Source organism: Anabrus simplex, chromosome 1 (assembly GCF_040414725.1).
Source record: "Anabrus simplex isolate iqAnaSimp1 chromosome 1, ASM4041472v1, whole genome shotgun sequence".
Lineage (NCBI taxonomy): Eukaryota > Metazoa > Arthropoda > Insecta > Orthoptera > Tettigoniidae > Anabrus > Anabrus simplex.
In genome coordinates, this window is record NC_090265.1 from 112,791,925 (window position 1) to 112,814,688 (window position 22,764).

Genomic DNA, 22,764 nt, shown 5'->3' on the forward strand with positions numbered 1-22,764 from the left:
ATGTCATTGATAAAAAATTACTCGCTGGCTCACAAGCATTTCAGCTGCTGCACGTTTTGAACGTAAAGGTCAAAGACAGAAAGAAGAGAAACGTCAGAGACTTAAACTACTCCAGGTCCAGCCACGTACTCCACCCTCCATTAAGTGCAATAAATGTTCCCGTAATTTTAAAGAACTGCAGCAGAGAAATGGGTACTTGGATACGGGTATTAATCGACAACGCCCTTAGATGGACTAGGAGTAGAACTGGAGGCCCTATGTGTCAGAGGTTTTTATAATTCATCTATGACACTATACTGGCTTCTTAAACCGCTAACAGTTCATATTTTGTGTCCATTTCATCATTCATTAAAAAATTTCAACACAAATCGCGCTGAAATGAAATCAGGTATTTTTTAGATTATGATGTGTGTCGAAATCTTAACTAATATACTTTACTTGGAATCGAAACCAAAATGTGTTAACTCACCATTTCATAAATTTGAAATATATTAGCTGTAATTCGAACCGACGCCAACTCGGTGAGAAGCCGCTGACAATATTACTTGATCATCGTGTCCCTGAGAATAATTACGTAACTTTGAACTACTGTAGATTTATCACATGAGTCATTTTGCAGTGAATTTAGATATCCCTAAGGCTAGGGCCACACGTGACAGTAAATACTGTTGCAGCAAGCAGCAAAAACTGTACCACGGCAATTGCTGTCGCTGGATGCCACACGGCGACAGCAAATGCAGTTGTAGCACAGTTGCAGCAGAGCAAGAATCCTCATCCCCCTGTGGGTGGGGGACGCAGACGAAGAATACACCCACGTTATCCCTTGCCTGTAGTAAGAGACGACTAAAAGGGGCGACCAAGGGATGATCAAATTAGAACCATGAGACAACTTGTGATTAGTACCACCACGCGGGGAACACCATGCGTCGCTTTCACTTGCGCGTAGTATCATTATGTTACTGTAGGTACCAAATAGGTTTGTGATTAGTAGCAATATAGTGCATTGCCGGCTTCTACAGTACCTGTGATTCGTACCCCTATATGAGCAACACCATGGGATGAGCGACCCCATGGTTCTGCCTTGCCTATGCTTAGTACCCACTATGTGAGCAACACCACGGGATACTGCGGGACCCTGTGGTTAGTACACTTATGTGAGGAAAGCCATAGATTTGCGTTGCCTGTAAATAGCGCCGCAGTGTGCGAAACACCATAGGTCTGTGTTGCATGTGCGAATTTCATTACCTGTGAGTAGTACCATAATGTGTGGAATACCGCGAGTCTACGCTACTTTTGATTAGTACCGCAACATGACAAATAGCATGGTTCTAATTTTCCTAGCGATAAGTACCATTATGAGGGGCTGATGACCTGGATTTTGGACCCGTTTCGACTACAAGCATCATCGATTCAGCATTGTTCTTTAGACGCAGTCCCTTGGTCAGTAATACTATTATTTAACGCTAGTTTCTGGGAATGTGGGGGCTTTGCGGGTAGGATCCACTGATTGTTTTATCTTCATATCCATTCCATTTATTCTTGTCCTCACGTTTTGGAATCGGGTCAGTGGAGGATTCTGGATTTTTAAATTGTCATTACATTTCGTCTCATTTCGCACCATTAGGGGCCGATGACCTAGATGTTAGGCCCCTTTAAACAACAAGCATCATCATCATCATCATCATCATCAGGATCATTATCTGTTGTTCCCGAAGATCTAGTTCAGTTATGAAACTTGCAATTGTACGATTGAGGAAGCGTTGACAAAAAAGAAAGTGGTAGATTCATCCTACTATCAGCGAAAGGTCAACGAAGGGTAAATTTGTCCTTATTCATGAGAACCTGAAGCTTCACCCAAACAATTTTTTTAATAATACCGAATCTCACTGAACTCTTTTCACGATCTATAGTCAGTTATAAGTGGCGAAATATCGCCGTCGTTGCTATTAATTCCAACGATATACAATCTTGTACTACGAAATAAACATGTAACTTTACTCATCAGGAAGTGAGGGGCCCATTTCCAATTATTTGTTGTGGCGGGGTCGAGTACCTTAGCGCCGCTACTGCGCGTATTGTACAAACAGCGGTACTTCTCCACTTCCAGAATGACATGTTCACTGTCCACACACTCCATATTTCGTAAATATACTAGTGTTATATACGTAATGAACGAAAATGAAATATGCAGTAAATACTGTCTCGTGTGGCCACTGTCCAACAGCTTATGCAGTGCAAGAAATGGGCTCTGGCCTATCTCTCCAACAGCAAGACCTTGAACTGCATCCGGCGAACTGCATTTACTGGCAAGTGTGGCCCATCACATTGCAACGCATGGTGCGTATTTTTTTCTCCTGCATTTGCTGATGACTTCCAACAGCATTTACTGCTAGTGTGGCCGTAGCCTAAAAGGTTTATTTTATTACAAGTAACAGGATTCAGTGGAAGTCAATTGAGTTGGATTAAGCCGAAGCTTTTAAAATAATATCACATGACCCACACTGATGATTGCAAGTCTTCTGATTTTACACCATTTGTGTAATTTTCCTGAATTTTAATGGCCCACTGATCCTCCAAGGACATATCTAGAATTGGGCGTAATAGTTTACCTTTATGCAAACAGTTCATACCATCTTAAAAAAATGCATTCCATTATTTTGTCTTTTCTTCTTCTTCTCCTTCTTCTATCGCTTTTCCCCACACATTTCGGGTTGCGGGTGTGACTGGGTCGAACATGTGGTTTTGGCGCTTTTTCTTTTTACGCCCGGTTGCAATTCCTAGCGCCAACCCTGGGTGGAGGGATGTAATGACTATTGCGTCTCTCTGTGGTGGTTGGTACTGTGGTGTGTTTCCTGAAAATGAAGAAATGAGTGTTGGGACAAACACAAACACCCAGCCCGAGCCAGAATAATTAATCAGATGCGATTAAATCCCCGACCCGGCCAGGAATCGAGCCTCAATGTTGATCATTCCGCCAACGAGTCGTACGCATTCCATTAGTCTGTAATTATGATTAATTTTAATGATACTGAATCATAGTTAAGAGGTGTGAAAATTACTTTTATTCCTTGGTAAGCAATTTTCATGTAATTTGTACTTAGGATTAGGGCCTACGTACTGTGCTTAGAAAATTTGTTGGCATTAATGGAATATTATTAGGATATCATAAATTAACGTTATACTAATGGTGTATAAGAAAAAAATTCTAGTGGCTTTACATCGGACCGATACAGATAGGTCTTATGGCGACGATGGGATAGAAAAAGCCGAGGAGTTGGAAGGAAGTGGCCGTGGCCTTAATTAAGGCATAGCCCCGGCATTTGCCTGGTGTGAAAATGGGGAACCAAGGAAAACCATCTTCAGGGCTGCCGACTGTGGGATTCTAACCCACCATCTCCCGGATGCAAGATCAGAGCCGCGCGCCCCTAACCGCATGGCCAACTCACCCGGTAAAAATATATAAATAATAGAACAAAAATATTTCTATTGTATGAAGTACATTTGAAGTAAATACCTCTTGAACAGATTTTTAAACAGATAATTCCTCGGTATTAGGATATGATTTGAAATAAGTTTTATTGAGAATATTATTTTAAATATTTAAATTGTTAGTATGTTTTAAACTTCATTTGATAATAATATCAAATGGAAGGAGGAAACCGAACAAGTAAGCAGAGCCTTGGTACCTGTTTGAAACCATTAAATTCTCGGCGATACTAAGGAGATATTACTTGCTTGCTATTAATTCCCTTAGACAGTTTGAGTTTTGTTATTCCTGCTTAAATATATGACAACATTTAATATTTACATCTACTAAGCAGATGAAATAGCTATGTGCCACATGCATACATTTTCTTTCAAGACTTTCCATGCTAATTTAACACTAGTGAAGTGTAAACATTGAATTATGAAGATGAAATGAGCATTACATAATTTTTGTCTCAGAACATTCATCATACCGTGACATTCCGTAAAGCAGAAGTGTGTTAGTGCTTCTATAGCTACTTGAACAGCTTTATAGACATGCAAAACTCATCAGGCAGCGCTCCGATACCAGGAATATTTGTATGTGAATGAGAAAATGTATAGAAAATTGATCTGAAATTATACTTGAAGTAGCAGAGAAGAGATATCCTCCTAATATGCTTACTAGGGGCCCAGAAACACGCCACAAGTTCTTATAATAAACTATTAAAACTAAGGCTATGTAAATCTGCGATATCTGAGAGTGTTTCTATTGGCCGGCTGTGAAGAAGGCAATTTTCCTATGGTCTCCGATAGAGCCCGCATCATGTCTGGCCACAGGGCTGCCATATTCAGTGGAAATAACACTCTTTGTAGACGTATCTACGCCAGTCTCAGTCACGGAAATGGTGGTCCTGCTAATTTAAATGGCTGTGGCACATACTTTCCGCAGGGCAAGAAAGACCAGTGTCGAGAAAGCGGTAGAAGAAGAATAAAGGGAATGTGATAGAACACATAATCCTTGGTTTATTGGGCTACAATTAACGCAAATTAGCCAATCCGTTAAATATCTTTGTTTTAGGTAAACTGCCATGGTTTTTATGATAGAATTCAGATGAGACGAATTTCGTTTTTAAGTTGTTTGCTTATAATAGGCTGAGCTCACTGTTTAAAAGCACGCCCAGGCGTTGAAATTCCCCCTGGGAAAGCAAGATTGAAGCAGTCTTACACCAAAGCTGCACGACCGCTACGTAAAGCCAACTGTGAGTGTGACATGTTTATAATTAACAATTCCGCTCACTCGGTTAAGCCGAGAAAATGCAACAGTGGGACTCTGAGATGACTCCGACCTCTTAACATTCAACTCTAAGGTAATTCCAATGAGACAAGATAGTTTAATTAATTTTGTGCCTTCAATTGAAACTTTAATGAGAAGATATTCTGATGATCTCTTCTACGTAAAATATTGATCGAGGGTTGAGGTCAGATTGAGCTGAATCAAATTTAATATAGAGACAGGCTACAGTTGCAAGGGGAGGGACTGTACAACTGTTACCATGGTTACAGTATTACGTCACAAGGCAGCTCACTCGCTCCAACTCCGTCTGACCCATTCATGATGCTAATACTGTCTCTCTCTCTCCCTCCCTTTTATTCGCTCTCACTACAATTCTTCTGGACTCGCTTTTCATTACGCCGCAGGCTGTGCTACTTATATATTACGTATGAACTCAGTACCCCTCCCCCACCCACATGAACAATCATTTGAATACTTATGCCTCCATTTATTTCCCTGCAAGATCAAGGCATCATTTATAAAACGAACGATGTGCTTAACTTTGTACTTCCTGCACGTTCCTTACCATAATGAAGTAATCCACTCCAGAATGAGGATCATGTAATACAAACTGAGTCCGACGCCGCCTTCACATACATACCGTACGCAGTTCAAAAAATTAGGGGACCGTGTTTTTGAACGTGTGCCATACTCCACAAAACAATACCTCACACCCAAGTATATTACAAAGTAAACCTTTATTCTTTACCGTTGAAGTACGGTATACAAATGAACATCGATGGATTCGCGTTCATTTTCAGAACACAAACGGAAATGTCCAAATAGAGGCAAAAACAAAATAATAACAGTCCTCCAGGGTGGATTTTTATCACAGTTGGAGAGCTTCAGTATGGTGTATGTCCTCCAAGAGCATTTATCTCAGCTTGACACCTACGTGGCATGTTCCGTAAAAGTCGACGGAGGTCACGTTGCGGTATCAGGTCCTATTCTTCAATGATAATGAACCCGACAGGGGCATGATCCAAGGACCTTTGGTTGATATCGATCTCCGTAATTACGCACGCAATGCTATTAAAGGGAAAGAATGCTGAAAATGATTAATATTCATATCATTAATAGAGGTCATACCGAAACTAATTAATATTCATACTATTGAGATAGATAAATTGTGTCTTTTAAAATTATTCTACGAGATTTCTTTGCCCCTGTCGGGTTCAATAACCTGTTGGAGGTCTTGGAGAGTCTGTGGTGGAACAGGACGCTCAATGGTATTAAGGTCGGGACACACTGCTGGCCATTCCGTCTCTTGAATGTCCAGTCCTCGCATTGTTGTGCATGAATACAAATTCAGGGCCAACACCGTATGCAGCAACCAACACATGCTGTAGCAGTATCTACTCGATGTGCCCCGCAGCCGTAACATTACCACGGACAAAAGGATCCGTACGGCCATGGATACTGATGCCACCCCACACTATCACAGAACCTTGTCCGAATCAGTCGCCTTTCCGGACAACATTTGGCATGTACTCCTCACCATGGCGTCTCCATACACGTTGACGTCCATGACGCTGTGTCAGGGGAAATCTGGACTCGTCTGTGAACAACACAGTCCTCCATTGGCGTAGTTCCAGTTGACGTGGGTACGGCAAACAGAAGGCGAGCTGCGCGATGTTGCTGCGTTAAATGGGACACTCGAACAGGACATCTGAGTCGAAAGGACACTTTTCTTAACCTGTTCCTTACCGTCTGGTTAGACACCGTGACTCCAGTGACTCTCCTTAGGTCTTGTTGCAATTCTCTGGTAGTTGCTGAACGACGCTGCAACGCACAGATGGTTAGATATCGGTCATTCTGTGGGGTTGTCATGCATTCACGACCTTGTCCAACTCTCCTTGTGAGCTGGCATGACTCATTGTAGCGATTCCACAAGCGGGGATTAAATGAGAGGGAGACATTGGGATGTACCGTGACACGACGAAAAGTCCATCCTTCCTGTATCAACGTTACGGCCCTTGCGACTTGAACCTTGTTAAGATGTCTCATGGGATGTGCTGGTTTACGTACATCGCACTCAAATGACCGCAGTAGTCTGTGAACCTCACAACGACACACGGACTCACCGCTATTCACTTTGTTTTGAGGGGTCACCTAACAGTTTAATGCATGGCTACGCCTACAGATGGAGTATAACTTTGATTTGACATACCCTGAGTAGCCAAGGTCTCAAGGTATGTACGATCATTAGAACCTCATCTACCAAATTAACGTTTACATACCAGACGTTACAAAACATGTTCCCCTAAATTTTTTGAACTGTGTAGGTATCCTTTGTGCAATTTTTTTACTTTGCACCGATACATACTATGGGATAAAAATGTTCTAGGACTGGGAACGAAGCGACAGTGTCCTTAATTAAGATGCAAACCCTGCACTTGTCTAGTGTGAAAATGGTAAACTACAGAAAATCAAGAGTGTCTGACAACAGTGGGATTTGATCCAACTTTCTCCCGAACTGAACCTGAAAGGTACGTAACCTAATCCGTGTAGCTAACTCGCTCCGTAGGCCGTGTTCCCGTTTGACTCTACAAGATTAAATATTACTGTCATGGTATATCACGCAGCGTCTTAATTCCTTATTTAAATTTGCATACTATATCTCACACAAAGCACAAACGGTCGGACATCAGTACTGAATAGCTGCATTTCCATGAAAACCAGAAAGACAGCTTTAAGAAGTTTCCACCAACTAGCATCATTAAGCCGCAGTTAGTTTCTTAAGCGATTAAGGTCGTTCTCTATCACTATTATTGTACATGGCTATGTACACATAATTTGCAATGTGATCATTAATGAAGATTTAATTACAAACTGTTTGCATAGGTTAGGCTTAATATTCAAAGGAAAATATTCTCAACCACATTTTCGCCACTCCTTCTATCCCTTCCTCAACATTCTTGTGGGGCTATGAGTGCGTTGTGTGTCACATAGATGTTCCTGGCGCATTTATATGGCCGGTTGCTCTTCACGGCCCCAGCCCGATGTGGAGGTGTTGGCGGGGAATACACATGAGTATAGAAACTGGTAGCGTCCTACTTTTAAAATGTATTGCTCGATTACTAAAATTACACGTTAGCACACGCAGGATTACCGAGTTCACAACTTACACTCATAGCTCATGTTACACAATCACACAGTTCGCGCTCTCTCTCTTAATACTCACTCTTTACAGGTATTTCAAAAAATACACAGAGTCTACGGTAACTTGCAGTACACCCCCACTCAGTCACACAGTAACACTTGTTGACACTGTCGCAGTCCACATTTCGCAGCTCGCGCACGACAGTCTAGCAGTTCAGGAAGATGCTCGCTGTCCACACTACGACAGAACTCAGTTCACAGCCCCATGCACTGGAACACGTTATGTACCCTCACAGCAGCCGATCCAAGAGACACAACACAGACGATGACAGAACGAGTCCTCCGCTCTTACAGACTGACACAGCATTTATTGTTGAACAAACAGGCTTCCGCCCTGTGCATGTTCTTATTCACATCGGGTTATAAATTCAAATAAATAAATAATTAAGTACATAAATAAAATAAGTAAGTACAATAAATTAAAATCTATATCCATAACGGCTTGGACAACTCCTTCTCAGAGGTCTGGTAGCCATGGCATTTCGGCAAACAGCATGTGAGCTGACAATGGCAATTAACAAATTGAAATGGCATGCTAGATAAAATAATTAACGTAAAGTTAAGGCAATGATAATAATAAGCAAGATGTCGCAACACTGTGAACCTACTTCTAGCTCCTACGCTGTCAGCATGTCTAATGGAATTATTACTACATGCTACCGTTCGTTACCACCAGCCTTTGGTCCTTAATAAATGCTTTAAGGCTTTGATGCCTAGCTCGGCCTAAATGCTTTCGTGGGATTTTCCTATTCTCAACTCCTTCTTTTCCTAAGACTCTGTTTGTCCAGATCTTTTGACCTTGTAAATTCCTAGCGTTTTTATCACTATATCCGCCATTAAAGTTGACATCAGCTTCACTTTCACTGGTCTACTACCTTTCACTTGCACCTACTCTCTCTACATCGTCCATATCTACTTCACTGAAGTTAGTTTTCAGTTTATATTGTACGAAGTCCACCACTTTATATATAAGCTTCACTTTATCTTCATTTCGTTCTTCCTGTAGTCCATAGATATATATACATTTCTTCGTCTTTTCTTGATTAACAAGTCCGATCTCCTTCTTCAGGTACGCCACTTCCTTCTCCAAACTTTTCACCTGCTCTTTTAGCACTCCCTAGCTCTCTCATTCTCTCCTCATTGCTCCCTGAACCATATCTTCATATCTTCAAAACCCGTGGCTTGTTCTTTGCTCAATTCCTTTACCAGTGCATCTCCAGTATATGTTTTTACGGCATCTCCTATCAGCCCTTTTTATCCCGGTCTTCCCAGTTCATATCAGGGCCTGGATTCATCTCCACTCCCCCTATGATTAGTAGCATATTTATCACCATTACTGCCAGAATAGCTTCGCCAATCTTCCCCAGTTCTCTCATGTTCGCCTCATTTCCCTTCGTCTTCTTCTGCGTGCTCTGCCAGCCGCCTATCGCCGCACGATATTGCTCAATACCAATCATGTTTTACTGCACTCGTCTTACCATACGTCTACACTGTCCGGTTGCTCAAGTAGTACTGCAGACTGACACAGACTAGTGATGGGTAGTTCGCGAACGAACTAGTTCTCGGGAACTACTTCACTCTCACGAACTGTGACGTGTTTACTCGTCTCTCGAGAACTACTTCGCGAACTACATATACACAGAGCAAAGAACATCACGAATGAACTGTGAAATATTCGCTCGTACCTCGAGAACTACTTCGCGAACTGCAGAACTTCACGATTGTGAAGGGAATGGGAAGGAACTTGTTCGCGGACGAACTACTTCAGCGGTTGCAGAGTGCTCTGGCGGGAAAATTACACATTTTGAAGTAGTTATTTCTTGGGAACGAGAGTCTTGGAGTCTATTGATAAACTTCATCATGATAGATTAATATGATTGTTTGAGCCGTATTGACAAGTCTGAATCTATTACAGAACTATTTAAAGTAGTTTTACTTAAATCCGCCTTGACGTTTAGCACCAACGGCGAGAAAAATTTGACCAACGCTCAGATGTTATAAATTTACTTTTAAGTAAGGGGATGAAATCACCACCAAGAAAAGGGTTCTTTTGCGATAACAGATCAGCGTTTAAAACATCTCATTTTCAAGTCGACAATATTTAAGAGAAATTGTCATTATCCTTGAAAAGAAATAGGTTTTCCCTACACTCGCATTCCTGAGGGGTTGTGGGCAGGGGGGGAGAGCGTGAGCTGACATTGCCGGTAATAGGAACGTTCATCTCTGTAGAAACTGCTAATGTTATAGAGAAGTGCACCTGCGTGCTACCTGTTGTCCATATTTGTGTACTTCCTCGTTCTAGAAAGCTCGCGAAACGATCAAGCCTTGTGTGAAGGGAATGAGAAGGAAGTCGTTCGCGGACGAACTACTTCAGATGTTGCAGAGTGCTCTGGCGGGAAAGTTACACATTTTGAAGTAGTTCGCGAAGTAGTTCGTGAAATAGTTCTTTCTTGGGAGCGAGAGTGAATGAACTAGTTCCCAGAGGTGAACTGCTTTTTCCCATTACTAACACAGACTAACTGCACACTTCATTCTCTTCGCTGGCTGACTGAGCTCAAACTGAACTGAACTACACCAGCTCAACTGAGCCCACACACTGACTTACTCGTACCGACTCCGTAACAGTAGCTCTCCGCTCTCCTTCGCTGGCTGAGCTGCAACTGAGCTCCTCGCTAATTCACTGATCTGACTCGCGGAAACCTCCAGGTATAGAATGCCTGTGGGCCTAGTCGTTTTTGAGGCCTCCAGTAACGCAGTGGACAATGAGCCACTTGCAGCGTGTCACACCAACGGGCGCCGGCCCTTTCCCACGAGGCTCCAGCCGGTGAAGTCGCACAGCTTAACGTGCGCTGGCCCCACCCAACGTCGGAGATTGAAAATGGCAGACGGAGAGGCCACGCACGCAGCACTATGTTCACCAATACCAGTCTGCTTACAGACTGACGTTTCTGTACAGACTGAAAGTCGGATTGACTAAGGTAGACCTGTGAAAAATTAGTCGCTACTGATCTGCATTTAGGGCATTCGCCCAGGTGGCAGATGCCCTATCTGTTGTTTTCCTAGCCTTGTCTTAAGTGATTGCAAATAAATTGGAAATTTATTGAACATCTTCCTTGGTAAGTTATTCCAATCCCTAACTCCCTTTCCTGTAAACGAATATTTGCCCCAATTTGTCCCCTTGAATTCCAACTTTATCTTCATATTGCGATCTTTCCTACTTTTAAAGACACCACTCAAATTTATTCGTCTACTGATGTCATTCCACGCCATCTCTCCACTGAGACCTCGGAACATACCACTTAGTCAAGCAGCTCGTCTCCTTTCTCCCAAGTCTTCCCAGCCCAAACTTTGCAACATTCAAGGTCACGAGCTGATCGACAGTTCTGCGTGCAGGAGAAACAGCTGTGACGAACACTAGCTCAGGACGTTATCAGATAGCGCAAGCCTTGAGGGGTGTACATTACACATTCATAACTACAGTACTCCGTAGAACACATGCATACATTTTTCGTATGAGGACGTACATAATTAAATGTGTTCAACATGGTGTTTTTCAAAATATGCGCGAAACGCCATGCTTCGTCATCACCGTACACTAAGAAAATAATTACTTAAACGGTTGCCATAAAGTATAAAGTACATATGAGAAAGTCGTCGAGGTCTCACAATGTGTCTGTCTGAATATTTGTAGTACAAATCTCATTGGACTCACCCTCAAAATTAACCTTCATTTTTCATCGCATCTTTTTATTCTTTGCATTATGTCCGGCAGTTGAGTGTAAAGCAAATGTGGCTGTCAGTCAAACGATCAATGTCTTGTCAGTCTACCTTCTATATTGGTCAACTTCCACCAAATATTTCTCAAAATTACTCAATATCTCTTCATTTGTGATCTAGTCTGTCTGTTGCTCCTCCATAACCATAATTGTATTTCACTACAAGACTTCTGCACATTGCATCAATTCAAATCCCTCGTCCTTCTTTGCAGAATTAAACCAAAGGCAAAAATATTCGAAACAAAATTCCTGAGTGATGCTCCGTACAACGCTCCAGAGGGATGACGTGCAGTGAAACAACCGATAAAACCCCACCCTAAGTTACAGATAGGTTCTATATATAGCAAGTGTGACCGTGATGTGCGAAACAAAGCTCCGTTAGGCTTTACGATGAACAATAAACCGAGTTCTCTCTCCTCCTTATCGCTTTTGTTCGAAGTGACCTAAATACTTCGTATGATACCAGTATAGGGATTGGGAATCGACCTTCCGTATTTACTCTTTCAAACTACATGGTGTATGATACATTTATGAACTAAAATACGTAATACACGTAAGTGTATATGCATGCGTATGTATATACATCAATCCAAACAGGAAAGAGCTCAAATAAAATATCGTGCCATTATGTTCGTATAAACGGCTAAAAGATGTTTCTTTTCTTTTGTGAACTATTGCAACTGTATCGAGATCATTGTTAAGCTGATCGTTCTTCTTCTATGAAAAAATTAGACTAGTTAATCACATTTTGTTAACCATAATCCCAAGGTAAAATAAAGGATAGTTACTAACCGTTGTTGTGAAATGTGAGCCATGACAAAGCACATCAAAGAGCCCTGACAGCTGGTAGTGGTGATTATTTCTTTTATGACGACGTGCAGTTGGGTAACTCTCATCTCTCAACATTAATCATAGGGAAATGAACAAAGGTTCGACCATTTCCCCATGTGAATGGAGGTGTAAAATACATGCACGGTGTCCCCTGCCTGCTGCTCGAGGCGACTAAAAGGGGCTTTCAATTTGGGAAAGAGTGTTGGCGAGGACAGTTCACCTAGCTGAATCTGACCTTGCATCCACTTACTAGTATCAAGCTCCCGACTTTTATTTTGCCTGTCTGACCTTCCTTGATCGACCCTGACGCTATCAGGTTCGCGAGGGCTGGAGTCTTTCATTAATACGCTTGTTGCCCTTCCCTTCCTTCTTCGAAGTGTCCAATATCTTCCATTTTCCTTCTCTGATTAGTGTTAATAGAGGTGGTTACCCTCGTAAAACGATAATCAGCACCACTAGCTTCCACCATTCAAAGAATGAGGCAGGCGGAAGAAGGGCAAGGCCAAGAAGGGAGTGAATTGTGAAAGAATGCTCGGCCTGACAAACTTAATACAGTATTGTCGGGGAAGCAAGAGAACAAGTGTTCAGCAAGAAAGGTCAGATAGGAAATTGAAATGTGAGAGTGAAATAAGGTAATGGACGTAATGCCAGACTCAGCTAGGTGTCAGGAATTTTCAAACTATGCTCTGAAGGCGAGGGAATGTGGGTTTTCCTCTTCCAGCAACTCTTGCGACAGGATGTATTCTGCCAACCCCCTCAACTCAGGGAGTGGTAGCTTTTATTGTTGTTGGTTTAACGTCGCACTAACACATCGAAGGTTTTCGGTGACGGAAGGATGGGGAAGTGTCAGATCGGAAAATAGTTGCCATGGCCCTAATTAAGTTACATCCTCAGTATTTGTAGGGTGTGAAAATAGGAAACCACGGAAAAGCCATCTTCTAGGCTACCGGCGATGGGATTCGAATCTACCATCTCCTGAATGCAAGCTCACAGCTACGTGACACTAACCGCACGGCCAACTCGCTCGGTGGAAGTGGTAACGGTGGTGTGAATTATTGTTTTCGGGGGAAGTACAACTATGCAGCAAAACGCTTCTTCCATCACGCGTGGAGTCGCGGGTGCGAACAATGCCGCATAAATGGATTTGGCCTTGTTTTACGACTGGATGCTCTTCCTGGTGCCAACTCTATATAAAGGGATGTATTCACTATTGAGTGTCTCTGTGGTTGTTGGTATTGTGATACGTTGTCTGAAAATGAAGAGCAGAATTTTGGGACAGACACAAACAAGCAGTTCCCGAGCCAGAAGGATTAATCAGACACGATTAAAAGTCCACCTGGCCGGGAATTGAACCCGAGAACTTCTGAACCGAAGGCCTCAACGCTGACCATTTAGCGAACCAGTCGGACATAACCTCTTAACAGTGATCAGAGTAAAAGGAACGAAGTTGTTGATTAATGAAAGGGATAGGTCCCGAAGTGCGTGAAAATGAAAAGCTCTACGGGTCATGCAATCCTCGAGGTCGGAAAGGAACAAGGAAATTTACTCCGGACTCAGCAAGGGGCCCCGTGATTATTTGTGAATGGTGTGGCAGTAAAACACACCCTAACCCTAATACCATCCGCTCTGAAGGAGAGAAAACCTTGACTACGGGAGTGAATATCAAAGAACCTGGCACAGGTACGCGAAATAATTATCATATTAAGCCACGAGTCCCATGGTCACTGCGATATCTAGCCAGGTTGATATCCATGACATGGGGGAGGATTATGTGTATGATACAGTGGTATTTAGTTCATTCAGCTGAACGACAGGTGTACGTGAGATAAAGTCAAGTTGATTCAAATATAATTTTCCACCTTTATATTCACAAAAGGGGCTGCCTGGCCGAGGCGGTAAAGGCGAGCTCTGTTCGCCTGGAAGGACGTGGGTTCGAATCCCCGTCAGGAAGCCGTAAAATTTAAGAAACGAGATTTGCACTTCCGGAGGTGCATATGGCCCTGAGGTTCACTCAGCCTAGACAAAAAAAGAGTAACAGGTTAATTCCTTGGGGAAAAGGCGGCCGGTCTCATAGCTAACCACTCTACCCCATCAAGTGCCGAGGTTACGGATAGTGGAAGCCTTTACCTTCCACCCCTCCAAGAGCCTTCATGGCATGGACGGAATCTTTGCTATATTCATAAAAGGAGATTTTGGTATAACTTTCACTTTAATACTCCTGCTTTGTCTCTCGTAAAGAGCAAATTAAATGTTATCCATTTTGTTATTCTGACTGGCTATTATGACTGGATACATAGCATCAGTATTGAGAAGCGAAACAATGGGCACTGATGCCAGAGTCATTAATAAAGATACGTCAAAAAATATCTGATAGAGCATACACATCCAACAAAATAATAAAGCAGTACAAGAAGAGGATTGAGGTTTTTGTTGTGAAGTGAATGATAAACGTTGCATACACATTCCTATTGGAAAATTCACGCTTTATAATTCCATTAAAATTTAACGTTTTAATGCACAAAATCAACGTGTAAAACAATTTGCAGCAGTGGAATTCAAAAGATAAATATAAATGGACTATTCACAGAGGAGAAAAGTTCAAATCCTTCAAAAATGAAGGTTATCGACTACCTAAACCCCGCAAATCTAACACAGTGACAGCTAGGGGAGAGCAAGGCTTGACCTCAGAAAGAATAGAAAATAATCATTCCTCCTTGGGTCTATTATTTTCTTAATATTTGCAGCCATCTCTTTTCAGTTTCGACTCAGCTAATTTATAACTGTCAAGTTATTCAGTCTGCCGAAAATGCATATTTTTTATAAGTTGGTTTGCATCACACCGACACACAACATACTTTAGGTCAAAAAAAAAGGGACAGAATAGGGCTAGGATTGGGAAGGAAGAGGCCGTGGTATTAATTAAGGAAGAGTCCCAGCATTTGCCTGATATGAAAATGGGAAACCACAGAAAACCATCTTCAGAGCTGCCGACAGTGGGGTTCGAACCCACTATCTCCCAAATTCTGGATAATGGCCTCGCGCTAGCGACTGCAGCTATCGAGTTCGGTCTGCCGAAACGTAATTTAATTGTTTACAAAAATGCTTGAGTGTGCTCTAATATTATCTGATGATGTTCATTCAGGAACGAAACATTTTAATTAAGCTGTTTATTTTTCAAGTATAATAGTTAAACCGTATGTTTTCTTTGAAGGTAGTTTATACATATACTACTCAAAATTTGTTTCGGAAGACTGAAGAAACTCTTTTATCTTTTCTCTTTTCTCTTTTATCTCACATTTAAATATGAAAGAATGAGAATGGCATCCAATTGTAAGTATTAGCTGAAGAAAGAGGATTATAAAAGGCGTGAAAATGACAGACTGCATAGAATTTTTAACTTGGGTGCCGGAGGGAAAGAAAAAGTGATAATAATAATAATAATAATAATAATAATAATAATAATAATAATAATAATAATAATAATAATAATGTTATTTGCTTTACGCCACACTAACTACTCTCTTACGGTTTTCGGAGACGCCGAGGTGCCGGAATGTTGTCCCGCAGGAGTTACTTTACGTGCCAGTAAATCTACCGACACGAGGCTAACTTATTTGAGCAGCTTCAAATACCACCGGACTGAGCCAGGATCGAACCTGCCAAGTTGGGGTCAGAAGGCCAGCGCCTCAACCGTCTGAGTCACTCAGCCCGGCAAAGAAAAAATGAACGGGCAAGGCTGTTCAAAGACGAAAGTCCCAGAGTAGCACAACATTCACAAATATTTGGAGAGCGTAATCTGCATTTAGTTCATTTATATTAAAGAATCTTGAGCCTCTCTGTATCCTACATTGGTTTGGCAATTCATGGTTAACGAACTCGTCCAGAATGTGATGGATTCTGGTTGTAGTCCTCAAGAGGACCAAATATTCGACTGCGTGTCGCGACCATTGCATGAGAAGCTACCCTCTGAAGTATTTTCTAAGATTTAATATGGTTTGCTACATGCTGCCTAGAATTGTATGTCCCTGTGCTCCTGTAGGAAATGGAAGAGAGATTTGGCATCCAACACTCTGGAAATCTACTTCGGAATCCTTCTCAAAAGTTTAGATTGCTGGGATTAATCGTCATCATCCAGGTATTCTGCCTTATGGCATGTCTTGTCATGGGATGAACCTCTTCCACTTTTGTCTGTCCTGCGCCAAGTTTTTCACGTTCGAATGTTTTTTTTCTTTGATACTGTCCAACATTTGATATTGGATATCTTTTCCTTCCTCTTCCTCATTTGTCTTCAACCATTCCTACTTTCAGTAAACAGTCCCTCCTCAACAATATCCGATCCAGTTCATTTTCCTCTTTCTAATGATTTGCAACATACTTTGTTCTTCTCCAACTCTTCGTAATACCTCCTCATTCCTTACCCGGTCTTCGCATTTCACTTGTTCTATTCTGCTCTATACCCACATCTAGTGCCTCCAATCTTCTCTCGTCTTCCTCGTCTCTGCGCCATACAGCGCTATGTTCCAAATATAACACTTAGCAAGGCTTTTCCTCAAATCTTTGTTTAGTGGCCCGCTGAGTAATTTCGATTTTCCCTTAAAGCCTTCTTTTGCCCTGTCAGTTCTTTTCTTAATTTCTGTCGTGCAAAACATATCATCTCTGATGAAACTTCTCAAATACTCTGGCTCTCTGGCTTAAATAAAATACTTTATTAGCCTTCTATCCCTCCAATCCACGCCAAGTTTCTTTTGATTGTCATCAATTTGTCATATCTGACACAGTCAACAGCCTTCTCAGGATCAATAAATACAGCATACACCTTCCTGTATTTCACTATGTATCTCTCTCCTATCACCCTCAGAGCCTAATGGCATCTCTTGTTACAACTCCTCGCCTGAAACCAAATTGTTCTTCACCTATAAAGTTATTCAGTTTTCCATATATCTTTCTGTTGAGCGTACGCAGTGAAGACTTTGGTTGCATGTGAATTTAGACTTAATGTCCTATGTTATTTACATTTTTTGATGTTCTTTTTCTTTTCCATAGGGATTAAGATGATTTCACTTAAGTCTTTTGGCAAATTTCCTGCCATGTATATCTAAATACATAATCCAATCAACTCATTTCTTCCTTCATTATTTAATGCTTTCAACTGTCTAACATCGTCTATTCCCATTGCCTTTCAATTTTTCATCTCGTTCAGTGATGCTTCTATCTCTCTTCTCAGTATGGTTTCCCTTCTTCTATATTTACTGTTTTCCATTTTCTACGTTCCTCCATTTATTTTATCCATTCCTTCTTTGTCCTTTTCCTCTCCTTGACTCCAAGCGTTTCCTTAGCTGCTTCTTTTCTCCCATTTTTAAAGGTTTCCTATCTCCTTTATACATTTCCTGATTCATTTGCTAGCGTATTATTGTCACGATACTCATTCTCTAACTCTTCACCCAATTAGTACATTCGAAAGTCACCGCTTTCTAGTTCTCAAAATCCACCCCATCTCACTTCACATATTCCAAGTACATTCAAATTATTTCTCTTCATCTCATATTAAGCGTTTCCTAATTTTTCTTCCTGTAAAAGGGTTATAATATTCCACGTCTCTATCCGCAGTCATTCTTCTTCTTCTCCTTCCTTAGTTCAGAAAACTCGCTGTATATCCCTCCCGCAGATCCGAATGAGGGGGAATCTTTACCTCCGGAATCTTTTACAAAGAGGCCCATCTCATGAACATCCTGTCGGCTCGCTGACGCAAATTCCCGCTGGGGTTGGTACCCAACCGTCCACTGGGTTCCTCAGCTTAACAGAGGCACCATGTGTAGGTAGAATTGTGAAGAATTACGGTGAGAGAAACCAGGAAAACTCTGCTGGGGTTAAAGAACGGGAAAAAATACCCACCTACGTTCTGAAACTAGATTTTATACTACGCAGAACATAATTATAACAACTGTAAAACTGGCTAAAGATAAATGAAATAAAACTAAATTGAAATAAATGAAGACTGAATTTCTAACAAATTTATAGGGACACAGAGATTTAGAGGCTGTCTGAGAGATGTAATTAATTCTAACGTTTTAAAAGGAGAATGTGTGGGAAGATATACAAGGTGATATAAATTTGCACTTACCGGGCGAGTTGGCCGTGCGGTTATAGGCGCGCGGCTGTGAGCTTGCATCCGGGAGATAGTGGGTTCGAATCCCACTATCGGCAGCCCTGAAGATGGTTTCCCGTGGTTTCCCATTTTCAGACCAGGCAAATGCTGGGGCTGTACCTTAATTAAGGCCACGGCCGCTTCCTTCCAACTCCTAGGCCTTTCCTATCCCATCGTCGCCATAAGACCTACCTGTGTCGGTGCGACGTAAAACCAGTAGCAAATAAAAAAAACTTGCACCAACTAAAACATAATGTTATGAGTACGGTATACTAAAATGAAACGCCTCTCTGGTAACTTTGTCTGAGAATTCGTAATTTAACGTACACCTACTGATAAATTATTATTATTATTATTATTATTATTATTATTATTATTATTATTATTATTATTATTATTATTATTAGTATTGAGGTAGTAACGGGATCTAGGTGAGTAATGTTTTAAGGGAAAATACAATTACATTGTAATCGTTGGGAGAAAGGAGAGGGTCTACCTTTCAATGAATGACAGTATTGGCAAAGGAAAAGGGTCGTCTACAAAGAGCTTGAACATGAAAGGCTGTTGAAATTCAGCTAAGGCTTCCGTGAGCAGTTACTGAGAACTTTGGTGGTGGTGGTGGTTATTGTTTCAAATAGATTTACAACAGGATAATCACCGTTTTCTAAGTCTAGTATGAAGAAGAAAAGTTGCAAGAGTTTGACTCTTCGAAGAATTCAGGTACTAGTAAAATAAAACAAAAAGCCATCAAGAGAGTGAAAACGAAGAGTTCCCTGCCTTTGAAAATCTAATAGCTTCGGGGTAGGAACGGAACAAGAGATGATCAAGGGAGGTAGATAAATAAGGTGAAAGGAAGGAGTCCGGCATAAGAAAGTGAAGGTACTGCCAGTACCATCTAGAGACCCGGTGGTTGACAACCAGTCCACCCACCCTTGTTGATAGCTGCGCAGGAAATCATTTATTTTAGTCGCCTCTTACGACTAAAAGAGAATAATGTGAATGTATTCTATCACCCGTAGGTCATCAGGCTGCAATAACCTCTGCAAGCAAGTTTCCCCAGTTTTACTGTTTCCGATATCATCATTGTATTCTTGGTGTTTCCTGACCTCTGGCCTATGACCGTATCACATTTGCGCTCGCCTACAAACATTGACAGCCGGAAAGGGGATGTAAAGTACCAGCTATTGTAACTCCCACTCATAACCTTACCAATCGATTCAATACGTCTCCCGCAAATGAGATTGTGGTGAATTCATTTGACTGTTCCAACTGCAAATGCTCTGACGGCAAGACCACGTATTAGTGGCTGGTGCCGATTGTTAGTGGTCAGCTAGCTATATAATTAATTCATCTACAGGGAGGGATCATCGCTCTGGTTTATCATTCTGACATTGTTAACGACCACGCATTTCTGTTGTAAATACGTCACTCCTTTACATTTATTTTGGGTTTCGTAGGATTTAATGTGTCTGATCACAAATAGAAACCGTTTTCCTTTTGTGTGGACTACATGAATGTAGAAGTGATTAACAAGCTGTGTGATCACTCTCAGTATGGCCCTCGATTCCAGATTATCATCAACAATATTGGCATAAAACTTGGTACAAACGACGAAGAAACCATATTCACTTCATCTCATTTACCACAGAAAACACCAGCATGAAACGTAGTAATAGACTGGTGCTTATTCTCCGAGCGTTGGGGTAGGTTCCACATCATTGATAGCATTATTCGTCTTGTAGTGCTCCTTGGCTTAATGGTCAGCGTAGTGTCCTTCCGTTCACAGGACTCCGGGTTCGATTCACGGATGGATTAGGGATTTTAAACTTGAATGGTTAAATCTCTTGTCTTGGAGTCAGGGTATTTTTACTGCTCCAACATCCCTAAAAATCATACAGAACGCTATTTTCCATCACTAACACATAGTTTCAGTTACACAACAGATGCCATTATTATTATTATTATTATTATTAGTAGTAGTAGTAGTAGTAGTAGTAGTATTATTCCTAATCTTCTTGTTGATACTCTCATTATTCCAAGGGTCATATTTTATTTTTCTGTTGGTCTAAGTAGCTCAGACAGTAGAGCGCTGGCCTTCTAAGCTAAAGCCGGTGGGTTCAATCTTGGCTCATTCCGAGGGCAAGTGAAGTCAGCCTCGTGTCGGTTGACTTACTGACACATAAAAGAGACATGTGGTGCCACTTTCTCGAAAAATCCTGGGTAGGGTGATTATCTCATGACTCAAAAAACAAGACAAGAATATGGCAATTAATATATTCATTATTGTTGAAATCGGTTATGTAGACCAGAGACATCTAGGAAATGTCACTGTAATATTTGTCCCAAATGGAACTTATTAATTACTTTTACCAAATGAAATCTAAAATCTGCGATAAATTAAGAAATAGTACGAAATATTTTACTTGCAGGGAATAATATGGATAGGCCCTACATGCTTTACTACCTTACAACTATCTTTTTTGCTACGTCGCAGCGCTTCCGTATGTGTTTTGTTCGTTTAACACTTTCGTGTGTGATGTCTTTGCTCTTGAATTTGAATTAATTAGGTGTCGTTCCCTTCATGTTGCTCATTCGTTTTGTGCCCTAACTCATTCATTAAATGATATACAGTATATATTGGTCCAGAAAAAACCAAACCAAACCCCATGGCACTACAGCCCTTGAAGGGCCTTAGCCTACCAAGCGACCGCTGCTCAGCCCGAAGGCCTGCAGATTACGAGGTGTCGTGTGGTCAGCACGACGAATCCTCTCGGCCGTTTTCTTGGCTTTCGAGACCGTTATTGGTCCAGGGATCATGCTATTTTGCTGTTAGAACTGCCCGCTCTATTCATATGGACAAATATAATGAGAATTCATAGACATAGCACTCCTATTCGTCGGTGCTAGCCCTGGACCTCAAGAAAGAAACAAAAGACGGCACGAGCAGCGGAATACAACATAAGGGAGTCCTGTCTACAGCCCGTAAGTAGGCCTACGTATACATATTTCTCTAGTAACGACGGTATTTATTAATTTACCGCAGATTTTCACTTAATTTGTGTAAATGTAATTATTATGTTCTGTTTTTTTTTTTTTGCTAGTTGCTTTACGTCGCACCGACACAGATAGGTCTTATGGCGACGATGGGACAGGAATGGGCTAGGAGTAGGAAGGAAGCGGCCGTGGTCTTAATTAAGGTACAGCCCCAGCATTTGCCTGCTGTGAAAATGGGAAACCACGGGAAACCATCTTCAGGGCTGCCGTCAGTGGGGTTCGAACCTACTATCTCCCGAATACTGGATACTGGCCGCACTTAAGCGACTGCAGCTATCGAGCTCGGTAATTATTATGTTCCATTTTGGACATTTCATAGGTAGCTTTCGTCTACATAACCGTTGTTATCTTAAGGACATATTTAGCGTCAACATGGTGTAATAAGCTACTCATCTTTTGAAACCATTAGGATGAGACCCTCGTTTGCTTTTGATTTTCAATACTATACCAACACCTCAATTAGTACGCAGCCTGCATAGTAAGTTTTGACAGTACGAAGAAAAGATATATCGTCTAAGGCAGGCAGGGGCAGCAATGTGGCTGAAAATGAAACATATGTTGGGATCAGAAAAGAAAAGAACAAGTGACGTCCGATCAGAGGAGCCTGACATCACTAAGTAGAAGCAAAGTTAGTGTAAACAAGTGGCCCAGGAGTCCAGGAACGATGGAATAGTGGATGAGAAAGAGCCGTTTTTCGCTTGTGTACGCCGAGATGAGTAGCTTAGACAGTAGAGTGCAGCTCTTCTCAGTTCAAGTTGCTAGCTTGGACCCTGGCTCAGTCCGGTCGTGTTTGAAGGTGGTCGTGTCAGTACATTTACCGGCACGTAAAGGCGGTAATAATAATAATAATAATAATAATAATAATAATAATAATATTGACTTTGCATCCCAGTAACTAGTTTTACGGTTTTCATGGAAACCGTGGTACCGGAATTTTGTTCCGCAGGAGTTCTTTTACGTGCCAGTAAATCTACCTACACGAGGCAGATTAATTT